Here is a 15,792-nt window from a genome sequence, read left to right as displayed (position 1 = left end):
TTATAACTCAAGCCTACCACGAACATTTATGACAACATATAATGGTCATTTATGGTTTCAAACGTTATTGTAAGACCCCGACATTTATTCCCTAGAATTTCGAGACTTTTAGACACCGGCCGCCGAAACTACAAAATTTCTCAAAAAGTGTGGATATTAGCCTTCAATATTTGTATTTTTGACCTTTTTTCGCCCGTAAATAAAAATTGCCAAAATATTTACCATGATCCCTAATACCTTGAAGGAGTCTAATTTTGTGGGTGGAACCATCCAATTTGCCTTTAAACGGCCTATTTACCGGTTTACAACTTACACTGATTTCTTTGATTCAGGCTTACCACGAACATTTATGACAACATATAATGATCATATACGGTTCCAAACGACATTATATGACCAGAGATGTATCCCCTATTTCCTTAGACTTTTTCGACACCGGGCCCTGAAACCTTCAAAATTACTCAAAATACGAATGCCTTCAATTTTGGAATTTTTTGACTTATTTTCACTCGAAAATAAAAATTGCCGAAATGTTTACCATGGTCCCTAATACCCTCCGGGAGTCCAACTGGGTGGGTGGAACCAACTAATTTGCCTTTAATCGACCAATTTACCGGTTTACAACTTACACCGATTTCAATAACTCAAGCCTACCACGAACATTATAACAACATATAATGATCATTTATGGTTCCAAATGGCATTTTATGACCCAGAGATATATCCTCTAAAATTTAAAAACTTTTCGACACTGGGCCCCGAAACCTCTAAAATTTCTTAAAAAACGTGGATATTAGCCTTCAATTTTGGAATTTTTTTACTTTGTTTTTTCTACACTAAATAAAAATTGCCGAAATGTTTACCATGGTTCCTAATACCCTCCGGAAGTCCAATTTTGTGGATGGAACCATCCAATTTTTCTTTAAATTATGAATTTACCGATTTACAACTTGCACCGATTTCATTATAACTCAAGCCTACCACGAACATTTATGACAACATATAATGGTCATTTATGGTTTCAAACGTTATTATATGACCCCAAGATCTATTCCCTAAAATTTCGAGACTTTTAGACACCGGCCGCCGAAACTACAAAATTTCTCAAAAAGTGTGGATATTAGCCTTCAATATTTGTATTTTTGACCTTATTTCGCCCGTAAATAAAAATTGCCGAAATATTTACCATGATTCCTAATACATTGAGGGAGTCCAATTTTGTGGGTAGAACCATCCAATTTGCTTTTAAACGGCCTATTTACCGGTTTACAACTTACACTGATTTCTTTGATTCAAGCTTATCATGAACATTTATGACAACATATAATGATCATATACGGTTCCAAACGGAATTATATGACCAAAGATGTATCCCTTAATTCTTTAGACTTTTTCGACACCGGGCCCTAAAACCTTCAAAATTACTCAAAATGCGTGGATATTAGTCTTAAATTTTTGAATTTTTTGACTTATTTTCGCCAAAAAATAAAAATTGCCGAAATGTTTACCATGGTCCCCAATACCTTCCGGGCGACCAATTAGGTGGGTGGAACTATCTAATTTGCTTTTAAACGACCAATTTACCGATTTACAACTTGCACCGATTTCATTAACTCAAGCCTACGACGAACATTTATAACAATATATAATGATCATATATGGTTCCAAACAACATTATATGACCACGAGTTGTATTCCCTAAAATCTCAAGGTTTTTCTACGCCGTACCTAACGTCAAAAATTTATCAAAAAACGTGTATATAAGCCTTCAATTTTGGAATTTTTTGACTTTATTTTGCCCGGAAATAAAAATTGCCGAAATTTTTACCATGGTCCCTAATACCCTCCGGGAGTCCAATTGAGTGAGTGTATCCATCCAATTTGTCTTTAAACGACCAATTTACTAGTTTATAACTTGCACAGATTTCATTAAATCAAGCCTACCACGAACATTAAGACAACTTATAATGATCATAAATGGTTCCAAAACGGAATTATACTACCATGAGATGTATCTCTTAAAATTTCAAAACTTTTCGACATCGAGCCTCGAAACCTCCAAAATTTCTCAAAAATGTGGATATTAGTCTTCAATTTTGCAATTTTTTGACTGTTTTTTGCCCGAAAATAATAATTACCGAAATGTTTACCATGGTCCCTAATACCTTCTGGGAGTCCAATTGGTTGGGTGATACCATCCAATTTGCCTTTAAACAACCAATTTATTGATTTACAACTTGCATTGGTTTTATTAATTCAAGCCTACCACGAACATTTATGACAACATCTAATGACCATATATGGTTCCAAAGGGCATTATATGACTCTAAGATGTATCCCCTAAAATCTCAAGTCTTTTCGACACCGAGCCCTGAAACCTCCAAAATTTCTCAAAAAGCGTGGATATTAGCCTTCAATTTTGGAATTTTTTGACTTTTATTTAGCCCTAAAATAAAAATTGTCGAAATATTTAAAATGGTCCGTAATACCCTCTGGGAGTCCAATTGGGTGGGTGGAACCACACAATTTGCCTTAAAACAGCCAATTTACCGATTTACAATTTGCAACGATTTCATTTATTCAAGCATACCTCGAAATGACCTCGAAATGTATTCACTTAAATTCCAAGACTTTTCGACATCAAGCCTCGAAATCTCAAAAAAAAATTTAAAAAGTGGATATTGGACTTCAATTTTGGAGTTTTTTTTTACTTTATTTCGCCCGGAAATAAAATTGTTCGAAATTTTACCATGGTCACTAATACTCTCCGGAAGTCCGATTGGGTGGGTGTAACCATCCAATTTGCCTTTAAACGACCAATTTACCGATTTACAATTTGCACCGATTTATTTAATTCAAGCCTTCCACGAACATTTATGACAACATATAATGATCATATAAAGTTCCAAACGTCATTATATACTGAGATGTATTCCCTAAAAGCTCATGGTTTTTCGACATTGTACCCAACTGCAAAAATTTCTCAAAAAGCGTGGATATAATCCTTCAATTTTGGAATTTTTTAACTTTTTTTCGCCCAAAAATAAAAATTGTCGAAATTTTTACAATGGTCCTTAATGCCTTCCGAGAGTCCAATTGGGTGGGTGGAACCATTCAATTTGTCTTTAAACGGCCAATTTATCGGTTTACAACTTGTACCTATTTCATTAACTAAAACCTACCACTAACATCTATGACAACATATAATGATCATATATGGTTCCAAACGATGTTATATGACCCCTAGATGTATTCCCTAAATTCTTAAGAGTTTGCGACATCAGGCCTCGAAACTTCCAAAATTTCTCAAAAAACGTAGATATTAGCCTTTAATTTTGGAATTTTTTTTACTTTTTATTTGCCCGAAAATAAAAATTGTCGAAATGTTTACCTTGGTTCCTAATACCCTTTGATAGTCCAATTGGGTGGATGGAACCATGCAATTTGTCTTTAAACGGTCAATTTTCTGTTTTACAATTTGCACCGATTTCATTAACTAAAGCCTTCCACGAACATTTATGACGACAAATAGTGATCATATATGCTTCCAAACGATATTATATCACCTTGAGACGTATTCCCTAGAAACTCAAGGCTTTTCGATACAGGCCCCGACTTGAACCGAGATTGATTCAAACCCGTTTTAACTCGTCAGAACCCGAATTTAACCTGACTTGTTAGTAATCTGACATGAATTCAACCCGACCCGTTCATAATCCCACCTGAATTAATTTAACCCAACCTGTTACAAACCCGACCCGATATCAAGCCCACTTTTTATTGACCTGACTCAAATTAAACCCGACTTGTTATTGACCCGACTCGAATTTACCATACTTATTACTTAACCAACCCAAAAATTCAACCTGATACGAACCCGACTCGAAATTAATACGACTTGTTATTGACCTGACTTATATTCTACCAAAATTTTCTCACCAAATCACCTTTAATGCAATTTAGACCACCTTATTATTGTTAATCAAAGCATTCTGTCTTGGGAGACCAAGTCGGTCTAGGCCAGCAAAAGAAAGAAGTACCGTTCTCAAATTTAAGGGTTAAATATAGTATATATTTGTTGTATGGTCAAAGGAGATAATTATCTTCCTAAATTATTGACTATAGTTTCCTAGTATATTGTCATATATATTATAGTCAAAGAAATTATTGGCTTGATAAAAATGATAATTATATTTAGTTGATCCCGAATATGATTTGACTTTGAAATGACCTGACCTGATTGTAACCTGCAAATTATTAACTTGAACATAACCCGATTTAAACTAGAGAATGACCCTGACTTGAAAATGACCCGATTTGATTGTAATCCGCAAATTATTAACTTGAACCGAACCCGACTCAAACTCGAGAAATTACCCGACCTGATTCTAACCCGCAAATTATTGATTTGAACCGAACCCGACTCGAATCCGAAAATTACCCTATCATCGTTTTAACCCGTGAAAATCCGAATTAAACCTGACCTAAACCCGACCCAAACCCGATAAGAAGTATGACCCGACTTAAGCATGACCCAAACCAAACCCGACCTGTATAGGTTATGGAATTAATCTTAATTGACCCGAGCCGAGTTACCCGACCCACTCTTACCCAACCCAAACCTGTCCCGTTTACCCGAATTGACAACTTTATTTGTTACTTCTCTAAAATCTAAGATAACAATTACCTACCCTCCTCAAACAAGAAGAAAATAGTTATACTTGAATGATTTCTTTCCACAATTAAAACAAACAAATTCCATAATCACCAATATCATGCTTAACATTAACCCAGTAACAACGAAATTACATAATAACAATTAATGCAGTTTTTTAATGTTTCAATTCAGTTAATATTCAGCTTTAAACAGCCTCTAATAGACTAATATTACTCCGTAATATCTAAACATCATCTCTTGTTAATACAATTAATGCAAGTCTCTCCAACTTTATCCAAGGCTAATGTGGCTCATTATTAATCAGAAAATGACAGATAAGTATTTTCTTTCAAATAGCCAATCAAGATTTTGATATATTGTCGGGACCTGGGTGGATTCGAACCACCAACCTACCAGGTTGTATACCCTGGTCGCTCTACCATTTTGAGCTTACAGTTCCATTTATCATTCAGGTTAACGAGACTTCTTCCTTATAGTTCTTTAAATTTGTGCTTAGAATTACCAAACCAATACAATACTCCGTAAATCTTTTAAGCATTGCTATGTAAATTAAATCAATATCATTAACATTATGCTTTAAGACAAACTGTCCGTTAACAGTTATTATTAACCATTTTATTTTGACTAAATATACTTATTAAGTCACAGCAAAGTCAATCATTGTAAAAACCTACGGGGCACAAATGAAATGAAAAAACAAAGTTCAACCATTTATAACAAAGCAATTTTTTTTAATTTTTTTGAAACACATAAGCATTCGTTTAAAGTAGAAGATATATACTAAGTAGAAGATATAAACCAAGTACAAGATGTGGTACTTCCATAAATTCATAGTTTCATCAAAAATATTTTTCCAATAAGAAAAAAACAAACATGACTTTGAAATACTCTGCCAAAAAACTTCCTCAAACAAAAAAATTAATTAGATAAAAAAAATGGCTTTTATAATCAAAAGCCTAAAAGCGGTTTTTTTAAATAGACTGAAAACAAAACCAAAATCCAACACAGACTGAAATAAGCAATGATAAAATTACTACATATTATAAAATTAAACAATCTTTATCAAAACCTTCAATAAAAAGGCTGATTTTCAACTTGAAAAGGAATTTCTAAATAGAATTTGTAGGAAAAAAAAAAAAAAAAAAAGCCCAAAATTCAAGTATTCAACCGTTAGGTTCATTAACTCGCAAAAATAGCGTTTAAAATCACAAATTACCAACTAACAAAAAAATGTTTCAACTATTAGTACTCACAAATATAAACTATTTGTCAAAAAAAAAAAAAAAAAAAAAAAAAACAAATATTAACTAAAACACAAATAAGATGGCAACCTTTCGCAGGAAATAAAGGAATGAATAAAAGTACTGCACTAATTTAACTCGAAGATTAAACTCATATCCGTCTCCAACAGGCCTCGGACAAATCTAAGTAAATAGCCATCAACTACGAAATTATTACTGCAATAAATTTACAGAACTAAAATGTGCTTAATATAAACAAGATTTCACAAGAGAAGAGAACTTATCCACTTGACGTTCCTTGAAAATTTGCTTCAATTCATATTTAGAAAACAGGCTATTAAGCGCCTGTGTAACAAATAATTTGCCTTTCCATTTCCAATTAAAGCAGCAGCATCCACATGAGTAAAACAACCTGAAACACTGGAGCAAATACACCGGTACAGCAACTTGAAGAACCATACCGTATCCAACATATACTAATGTACGGACTAGAAAGAGAACAAATCAACCACAAAAAAGGGCCGGCACATATCAAAGGTGTGAGACTAATATTGTTCGACTGAAACAAAGGAACCCCGTGCAGCAACCAAAATCAATACCTTGCGCGTTCAAGGTTTTAACTTCAGGTCTTCGTGTCTTCAGCTCCAGCATCCACTCCGATCCCTTGTCCTCGGCATCACTAACAATGGCATATGGTCGAACAAACTGCCCAATACTCATATACAAAATCTTGCAACACCCACAATTCATACAAGTACATAGAATTCCTAGTAACACCTAGCACAACCTATACACAATTACTTTACAACTGATATCCTACTAGGCAGATCATTGATAACATCATCAATGCCACCACGGGATATTGTTGAAAATTAATACTTTAATATTTGCAAATGCAATAAATCTTTTTTATAGTAATAAAATGAAATGAAAAATATACAAATTGCAAAATAAAAGCTAAAACTAGATCAATAGCAAAAATAATTGAGACAAGTTAGTCTATTAGGGCAGTTCAGTTCAGATAGTTAATGGATCAATTGATAATGACTAGCACTGATTAATAAAATGAAATACGATAATATGTTGGTCAACTTAAATTGGCCAAGATAGATGACGGTCGTCGATGGTAATAAAACTATAAAACTATTTAACAATGGAATGATGCAATAATTTTAAAGGTGTAATCAAATTAGTTTAAATTATAAAACTAACCGGAATCCTTTAATCATTGATTCCCTAATAAATGACCGTTAACTACTGATTAATGATATTTCTTCTAATTAAGACAGAACTAGGTTATTATTATTTTTAGTATGATAATTCAAGTTTAGCGGCATAATAATCTCAATCCCTAAACCTAAACCATGTTATAAATGAAGACCGAAATTGATAGTTAATGGAATATTCAACTGAGTATTAGCTAAGAAAATATACCTGTAAACCGAACGCTCCAAAGGATGAGACGGATATGATCGGGGCTGTCAATCGATGCATAACTACGATTTCAATCGAAGGAGAAGGGAACAGAGAAAAAGAGAGAAGGAAAGAAAGAGAGAAGAGAGACAGACACAAGCACACAGTGGGGAAGAGCCGGCCAAAACACCGTGCCATCTTCCCCAACAAACCACAAAAATGTTTCTTTTTTTATTAAGGGTTGACCTGCCAAGCGAGCGCACCCAACATGGCAAAGGTCGGATTATTTTCACTCACAATTTTTTTTCATCCTCACTTCGCACACAGAGAAATGAATCCTACCAGATTCAAATCTAATCAACATCATAAATCCAATACCATCATACTGGCAATACATACAAACCACCATTACAGCAGAGCAGCAACGAGCAGTTGAAAATCCACTTGTAATTTACGGTTTCACTTTAGCTTCAAAGAAACTCGACCGTGTGTGAAATCACCATCAGCACGGGTTTCATAACGTTCAGATTAGCCGTGAGATTCATCATTCAGGTATCATCAATCTGAGAAACAGGTTAACACGAATTAGCTCGAGAACTTTGTGATATTGCAAATTCAGCTATGAAACGTAATTCAATAAATCGAGTTCAGATTGTAAAACTTTAAGAATCTAAGGTCTAACCTAATCAAATCATTAACAAGAAACATAAACAACAAAAGATCTTGATAAATCATGCTCTTTAGTTGCATCAATCTAAGATAGACAAAATAAACATAAATCAGGAGTTAAGAACAATCGTATAATTAAAATCTTTATGACATATGAGATCTGCGTCAATAAGTCGAAGACATGCTATTATATCATGTTCTTAGCAATCAAATCGTTTAAAATTTATAAGAATCAAGTTTAATCGAAAGATCTTGCAGATATCATGCTATAACGTATAATCAATCAAAGTAATGAGACTAATTGAATAAAAATTACATAAATCAACAAGATCTGATAGTTTAAAGGCTCAGAATCACAAAACTATGAATTAAACAGGTCAGATCTGAAAACTCACCATCTCCGATGAATAATCTGCTTCTGATTGAGTACGATCTATAGTATTTCGCCTCCAGAAATTGAAGAACACAACAAACCCAGCATCATCACCGCCATAGCAGAGTGAATCGGAATTGAGAGATCATCCATTGACGGAACACGAAGAAATCATACTCGAAACGTAGATCGTCGAACGATCTGTTCGAATCAATTGAAATAAATTCATGATTCAGATCTAAATAACGTAGATCTGAGAAATTCAGAGTTGCATAATTTTTGAGAGGAGAGAGAAAAAGCGAATAGATGATAAGATTGAATGAATGACAAAGTTGTGAGGCGGAAGAGGGGCAATTTATTGATGAAGAGGGTGGAAAGGAACGGCTGAGATTAGATCTAGGGATTTGGGATGGACGGTTAGATGGTTGCTGACGTATTTAAGTCGGTTGGTGATAAATTTAGGTGGGTTTTTTTAATGGACGAGAAAATTCAAAGGCATGACAGATAAGAACTGCTTGTGTTTTGGTGTGCCGTCTAAAGTTGGACACATGTTTAAAATTTGAACCCCTCAACATAAAATCTCTAACCCTAGATATGCACTCGATGATTAAAAATCAAATACTATTAAAATTAAAATTAATTAAATTTAGAAAACCCGTATCATCGTAATATCGTATGCATAACTCTAAGGGTCTGTTCACATTTACTTAATTTCAGTTTATTTCAGTCAGCTTCAATCAGTTAAGTTTAATTCGCTTCTAATTTCCCTCTCTCATAAAATATTCATTTTAGTTCAGTTCAGCTCAAATCAGTTCAGTTCAGTTCAGTAAATGTGAACATGTCCTAAAAACGTCTTGTAGCTAGGGACGGGTATTAGCTTGGTCAAACAAATTACCCTAAGAAAAAAAATCGTTGAAAGAGAAGTTGATGTTATAATAAAATTAATTTTAAAAAACTAATTTTAAAATTAATTTTAAAAAACTAATTTTAAAATTAAGTGCATGTTTGATTAGAAGGTATTTTCAGAAAATTAAAAATTCTCAGACAATAGCTAAAATATGTTGTGTTTAATTACAAAAATCAATCAATCAATCAATAACTATATACTAAAAGACACACTAGCACTGACACATGTCAACTCCTGGTGTGTCTTTTAGTTTTGATTTTTTTTTTTTTTTGATTAAAATTTATTTAATGTGAATTTTTAATAAGGTAAATAAAGATTGGCTAAAATGTAAATTGTCTTAATTGTACTAAATCAATATAGCAAGAGTTTATTTTATAATAATATGATATATATATATATATATTGGAACTTTAACAACATGCACGGGACCTAACCTAGTTATAAGAAATGTAAATGCCCACATATTATGGGAAATAACTCACCAAGACACCTCTTATGTGAATAATTCGGAAATTATTTTCTAGGAAATACTAATTCCCTAGATATCAACCAAACATCTTTGCACAATTTTACTACAATTAGCAAGGAAAAAAAAAAACTTCCCGTGATACATGATTTCATGCAGGAAATAATTTTCCGTGTTGAACCAAACAAGCCGAGATCTAGTTAGTACGTAGCTAAATATTGAGACACAAACTAGCTATAAATGAAATTAGCTTAAAATTTTATGTGGTATAACAAGTTGATTTGCTAATTAGCTTACCATTAAAGTTGTTCATAAAAAGTTAAAAAGACAAATATTAAGAAATTAAGAAAATATTCCATTTATTATATTGATTTGTTTGTGAATTTATCATACATTGTATTTATTTTTAAAGTCAATGATTTTTACATGATTAACTTATTTTTATTGAATTGAACTTATTGTTACTAAGTAGTATTTTTTATGATAAAAGACAATAGAGACTAGAGAATATATGCAAGGCTTAATTGCAATGGATTACCCTTAAATTTATAATGCCTCATTAATTTACTGTATTACTTTTTTTTTTCTTTTTTTTTGGAGGAATTTTTACTGTATTACTTAGGGCATGTTCTCATTAACTGAATTGAGCTGAACTGAACTGAATATTTTATAAGAGAAGGAAATTAGGAACTGAGCTGAGCTAAACTGAACTGAACTGAATTTCAACGTAAGAGAACAAACCCTTAGTATATGAATATATGATGAGTATTTTGTCTAAAAAAAGAAAAAAGAATATATGATGAGTATAGTACAACTAGCTAGCTAGCTCTTTGACTTTTAAACTATTCATTCACATTATCATAAGCTTGACTTTGAACCTTAACTATAATAATTACATACAAAGCATATTAGACACGAAGTAACTTTATCATATATACTTATATAATTCCTTTCCACAAAGTATTTATTTTTTAGGAAAACATAGTTTGATAATTTCATACGTACTATGCATATACATATATAAATATATAATTAAGTTGTTGGTTTATAGACTTAAACACGAAGCTGGACTAAGAAAGTTATTGACTTTAAATTATTTTACATTATTAATGACTATTTTTCAATACTTGCATGGAATATTTTTCATAATATGTATTTATACTACGTATTTGATTTGACTTATTTTATTTGATTATGCTCTTATTAGACCTACTTTTTTTTTTTTTTTTTTTTTGTTATTTGATAACTTATGAGAATACATGTTTTGAATTAGATTCTTTTATATACCTTACTTGTTAGGGTGTTAACTTAGGTCCCATTTTACAATTAGAAGGAAGGATTACATTATTTATAAGTGTTCAAAACAACTTCATATTCCCTTTGTACATCCCTCCGCACCCAAAAATAATAGGTAATAAACTAAGTTGTTGTTTGGTTCACATGAGTTAGAACTTCTCAAAAATTGCAAATTTATGGGAATTAATGTTCCCATTATCAAATTTCTATAATTGCTTCGCATGAAAATTTCTACTTACCTATGGGGGGTTAGGTAAGTAAGTTTCTATATTTTGTGGGAACTCAAATTTCATAGGAAGTTCCACTTCCCCATTCCATTAAATTTTTGTCAACCAAACAACACATAAAACTTTCAATATCTAGGAACTTTTTATTTCCCTTGTTTTTATATGTCAAACAAATAAACAATCCCTTGTAACAACTATATATTTCCTGTTCACAATTTATATCAAATTGCTACAAATAATTTAAAACGAAGGTACTCCGTAATAATTATGATCTAATCCCGTTCTGTAAGGTGTTGTTTGTTTGATAAGGGAATTTAATTCCCGTGAGAATTTGTATTTCATTAGAATTAAATACCTATATGGCTATATCTAATTCCTAGGAATTGTGTAAACTTATTTGGTTAGGATGAAGGAAGTTGCAAATCATGGGAATTTTGAGTTACCTATAGGGGTTAGGTAACTTCCCATGTTTTGTGAAAAGTCACAATTTCCATAAATTTACAATTCCTTAATTTACACTTTTTATTGTCAACCATGCAAACAACTCACTCATTTGTAAATTCCCATAATTTTTCAATTCTCCTATTTTCTTTGTGTAACCAAATAAGCCCTAAAATGTTGTAAGCACTTTGTATAGTGTAGAAGAATCTAGACCAAGCAAGGCTGACACGGGCGGTTAAAGTATATGCTCCGTAGCTTCCCTCGTTGCGTTTGGTTCCCTTGTTACGTCATCATGAGAGAGACGTGTGTTTCAAATCTTTTAATACTACCTACTTGTATACTACGTATAATGTTAGATGATGCATTATTTCTTACTCCATTATATGTAAACCAAACTTTGTTTTAAATTTTTTTTTTTTGAGGACAAACTTTGTTTTAAAATTCAAGAGTCTTTTGTTTTGTTTTTTTTTTTTTACCAAGAGTCTTGAATTTTGATTGACTTTATCGTGTTTGTTGGTTTTTAATCAGTAATACCATTGTACAGAAATATACCGTGTATGTTTTGATGAGACTCAAGTACTCAACCCATACGAAAAAGTAATTCAACAATTGCATCATGTATCAATCCTTTATTTATTTATTTTTAATGTTTATTCAGTTAAGTTTAGATCTTAAAATTAAGGGCTTGTTTGGCATCATTTTTGGTTTTTAGTTTTCTGTTTTTTTGAAAATCAAAAACCAAAAACAGGAAACAAGAAAAAAGTGTTTCCACTTTTCTGTTGTCAATTTTTAAAATAATCATGTTTTTAATAAGTTTAAATAATTTTTGATTCATTTTGGGACATATATCACATAATTTTAAAAAACAAAAAACCAAAAAACAGAAAACCGCCGCAATGCCAAACGACCTAAATTGTTAATATTTTTGTTTTTTTTTGTTTTTTGGGCCTGTCATATATGTATTGTGGCCTGTGAGGTGGCCTGTGATACTAATCAATGCTAGGTTTGTAATGTTTGTAACGTAGCTTGGTATTAGATAGGTATTCAAATTTGTGGTATTAAATACGGATTACGGAGTAGTAGATACTAAGAGTAGCTATTTCAAAGTTCGCGGCATTAATAGTATAAAACATGTTTCTTCAAAGAGTAGTGAGCTTATTCAATTATTTTAATAACATATACACTGTTTAAATAAAAAAAAAAACATATATGTAGTACACAGTATGTCGCTAACTTAGAGCATGTTCTCATACGTTGAAATTCAGTTCAGCTCAGTTCAGTTCAGTTCAGTTCATTCCTTCTCTTATAAAATATTCAGTTCAGTTCAGCTGAGTTCAGTTAATAAGAACAGACCCTTAGTGTGTCTTAAACTATAGCTAGGTTAGTTGTGAAGGGTTCAACCTCATTTAACCCTCTCCCTAGTCAAAAATAAATAAAAATAAGAGTATAATTTTAGAAAACATTTGTAATACTACGTACTGCGTATTGCAAGTACTTCCATCAACAAAATCTTTATATGTGGGAACAATTGGATTAGGAAGGCTGTATATGGTGAGGTTTTGTGACGATTTGTGAAGTAAGGTGTTTTTTTTTTTTTAAAGTTTTTTGATGAGATGGAATATTAAGCACATTCAATTATCCAATTGTTAACACTTAGCAGTTAGCATCACCAATGACAAACTAGCTTAGCTACCAAATTAACTATCCACATATATCAGGTAAGATTTCAAGCTAATTCACGTGCCACCATTTATTTAATGTATATAGTTGGGCCAATGTATAAGCCCTAATATACTCTGTGCATACCGTAATACAAAATACAGAAATCTATTAGAAATTTTACTAGTCTCTCATCTTTTAGAAATTTTCTACTCACATAAATTAGCTTAGGCAAGCTAATTATATAATATAGTTCCATCATCAAGCTAGCTATTATTAGCTTAATACTTTTGAAGTTTGTAAGCAAGACCCCTAATTAACTTAATAATCGAACCAAATAAAGCATACATCAACAGATCAACTTATGATAAAACAACAATCTACGGAATCCAAGCAAACAACATGATCAAGAGAAGGTTAGATTATAATATCCGGATGAAAAACATCTCATTACAGAAATTTAAGTCTCCATAATAATTTCTTCAATTATTATCCTTCAAGACCTCGACCAATATAGTCGCTCACAAGCATATTCCGATCCTGAAAATACCAAAAAAAAAAAACCTACACAATTAGACATAAAAATGGGTAAAATACATGGAATTTAAAACAATTTTTAGTACTCCGTAAGAAGTATTATGGAGTACTAAAAATTAAAAGGGAACTTATGGAGGTGTTTATTACCGTTTAGGGAACAAATATTCCCTGATTCTCCAAGCACTTCAGAAAACCGCACTTAGCGTAGTATTGCCAGCCCTCAGGATCATAATAATACTACATTATGAAAAATTGAAAAAGAAGTCAAATAAAAAAAGTAATTAGCGTTTTAAAATTAAACCACTCTATATCTCCTTCGGATAAAAATTTAAGAGCAAATATACAAAATAAATCATAAAATAAGACAATTAATACGAGTAATAATCAACATCGACCAATAGATTTGTGGCTTTATTATTTGCTCAAAACCTAACGTGCAAAACACTCTTTCTTTTTACTTCTATAATACAACGTAAATAGGTTATTAATCATCTTCTTCTCCGGCTTTACTTTTAAAATTAGATCTAAACTTTTAAATTAGTACTCTGTAATTGATATTTTGAAAGGAAAGGAATCAACCAATGTTTTCCTATTAACCTTATATATCCGTTTTGTTGTTGTGCAAACATCAAAACTCCAATGGACGAAAATCAATAAGATCATCATTTGAAGTAAAATAATAAAAATGGTCCTAAAAAATAAAGTAAAATAATAAAAAGTGAGTAATTCTTGATATTAGAGGGGTTTTCTATAAACGTTTTCTTCTAGGGCATGCCTGGAATTCCAGAAATAATGAAGGGGGTAACATCTAACGGGGTAGATTCTACTTGAGCATTGATTTAGAGAGTAATAATTCATTTTTTGAGGTTTGGCAACAATCCTAGGGTAAAGACCACCAATTCATGGCAATCAACGACAACCACCATGTCGTTGATAAACTTGAGACCACCACGAGCATCATCTCACTTGAAGGATCAAAAGCCCTAACCATTTGTTCAACTATCTCTTCAACCAGTGAGTCCGATTCAAGATACTTGTTCGTAATTCGCCGGAATTGATGAGCTATGGCGGCTAGCAGCTTCCACTAGGCGCGACTATAATGGCGGCAACAACTTCAATTGGGTGGAGGGATATGAAGGTGAAGGAGAGAGTACATAGCAGGGGAAAAGAAGATGCAGTATAGAAGAGGAATTGTTACGGGGGAAATTGTTATGCTAGGGGGGAGGTGGGTAATTATTAACCCCATTTTTAGGGAAATAGATTACCCCACTGATTAATTACCCTAGATCCAAACTTTAAAAAAATCCAGAATTATTACTCATGTAATTTTTCCCCTCCCATTACACCCATTCCAGGCAGCCCCTAACGTTAATGTATCCCCTAATTAACCAAAGTCCCAAAAGCTGCACAAATATACGTAACTACTAACAAACAATGGTTGAAAGCTTGAAACTTGTATATGAGTCAACCAATTTCAAGGAAATACCAAACCGAAAAACGTGACACCCCTCTAATTTAATTACTCAATTTTTATTATTTTACTCCAAATGATGTTTTAGCTGGTTGAAAATTGAGCAAATTACAATTCAAAATTTTAAAGTAAATATAACGGAGTATAAAAATATTAAATATTTTATTTATTTGGTTTAAAAAAAAATGTTTAATTTATTTTACTGAGTAGTATTTTGTCGAATATAATTAAAATGGTTCGCTCTAAGGGCCTGTTCACATTTACTGAACTGAGCTGAACTGAACTGATTAGAGCTGAACTGAACTGGGCTGAAATGAATATTTTATGAGAGAGGGAAATTAGGGCTGAACTGAACTGAACTGATTGGATCTGAATTGAACTGAAATTAAGTAAATGTCAACAGACCCTAAACCT

The 15,792-nt window shown here is 32.1% G+C and overlaps 1 long non-coding RNA gene across 1 annotated transcript; it reads right to left on the bottom strand.

Annotated features, from left to right (window-relative positions):
* Window positions 1-6,024: 6,024 nt before the first annotated feature.
* On the bottom strand, window positions 6,025-8,735 carry LOC145642339 (uncharacterized). The gene is made up of 2 exons (XR_014115667.1): window positions 8,397-8,735; window positions 6,025-7,895 (listed from the first exon to the last, which is right to left on the bottom strand). It is a non-coding gene; the product is annotated as an uncharacterized LOC145642339 (long non-coding RNA).
* Window positions 8,736-15,792: the final 7,057 nt, after the last annotated feature.

The sequence above is a fragment of the Chenopodium album genome, chromosome 8 (assembly GCF_948465745.1).
Source record: "Chenopodium album chromosome 8, dcCheAlbu1.1, whole genome shotgun sequence".
Lineage (NCBI taxonomy): Eukaryota > Viridiplantae > Streptophyta > Magnoliopsida > Caryophyllales > Amaranthaceae > Chenopodium > Chenopodium album.
This window is presented reverse-complemented; position numbering and strand designations above follow the sequence as displayed.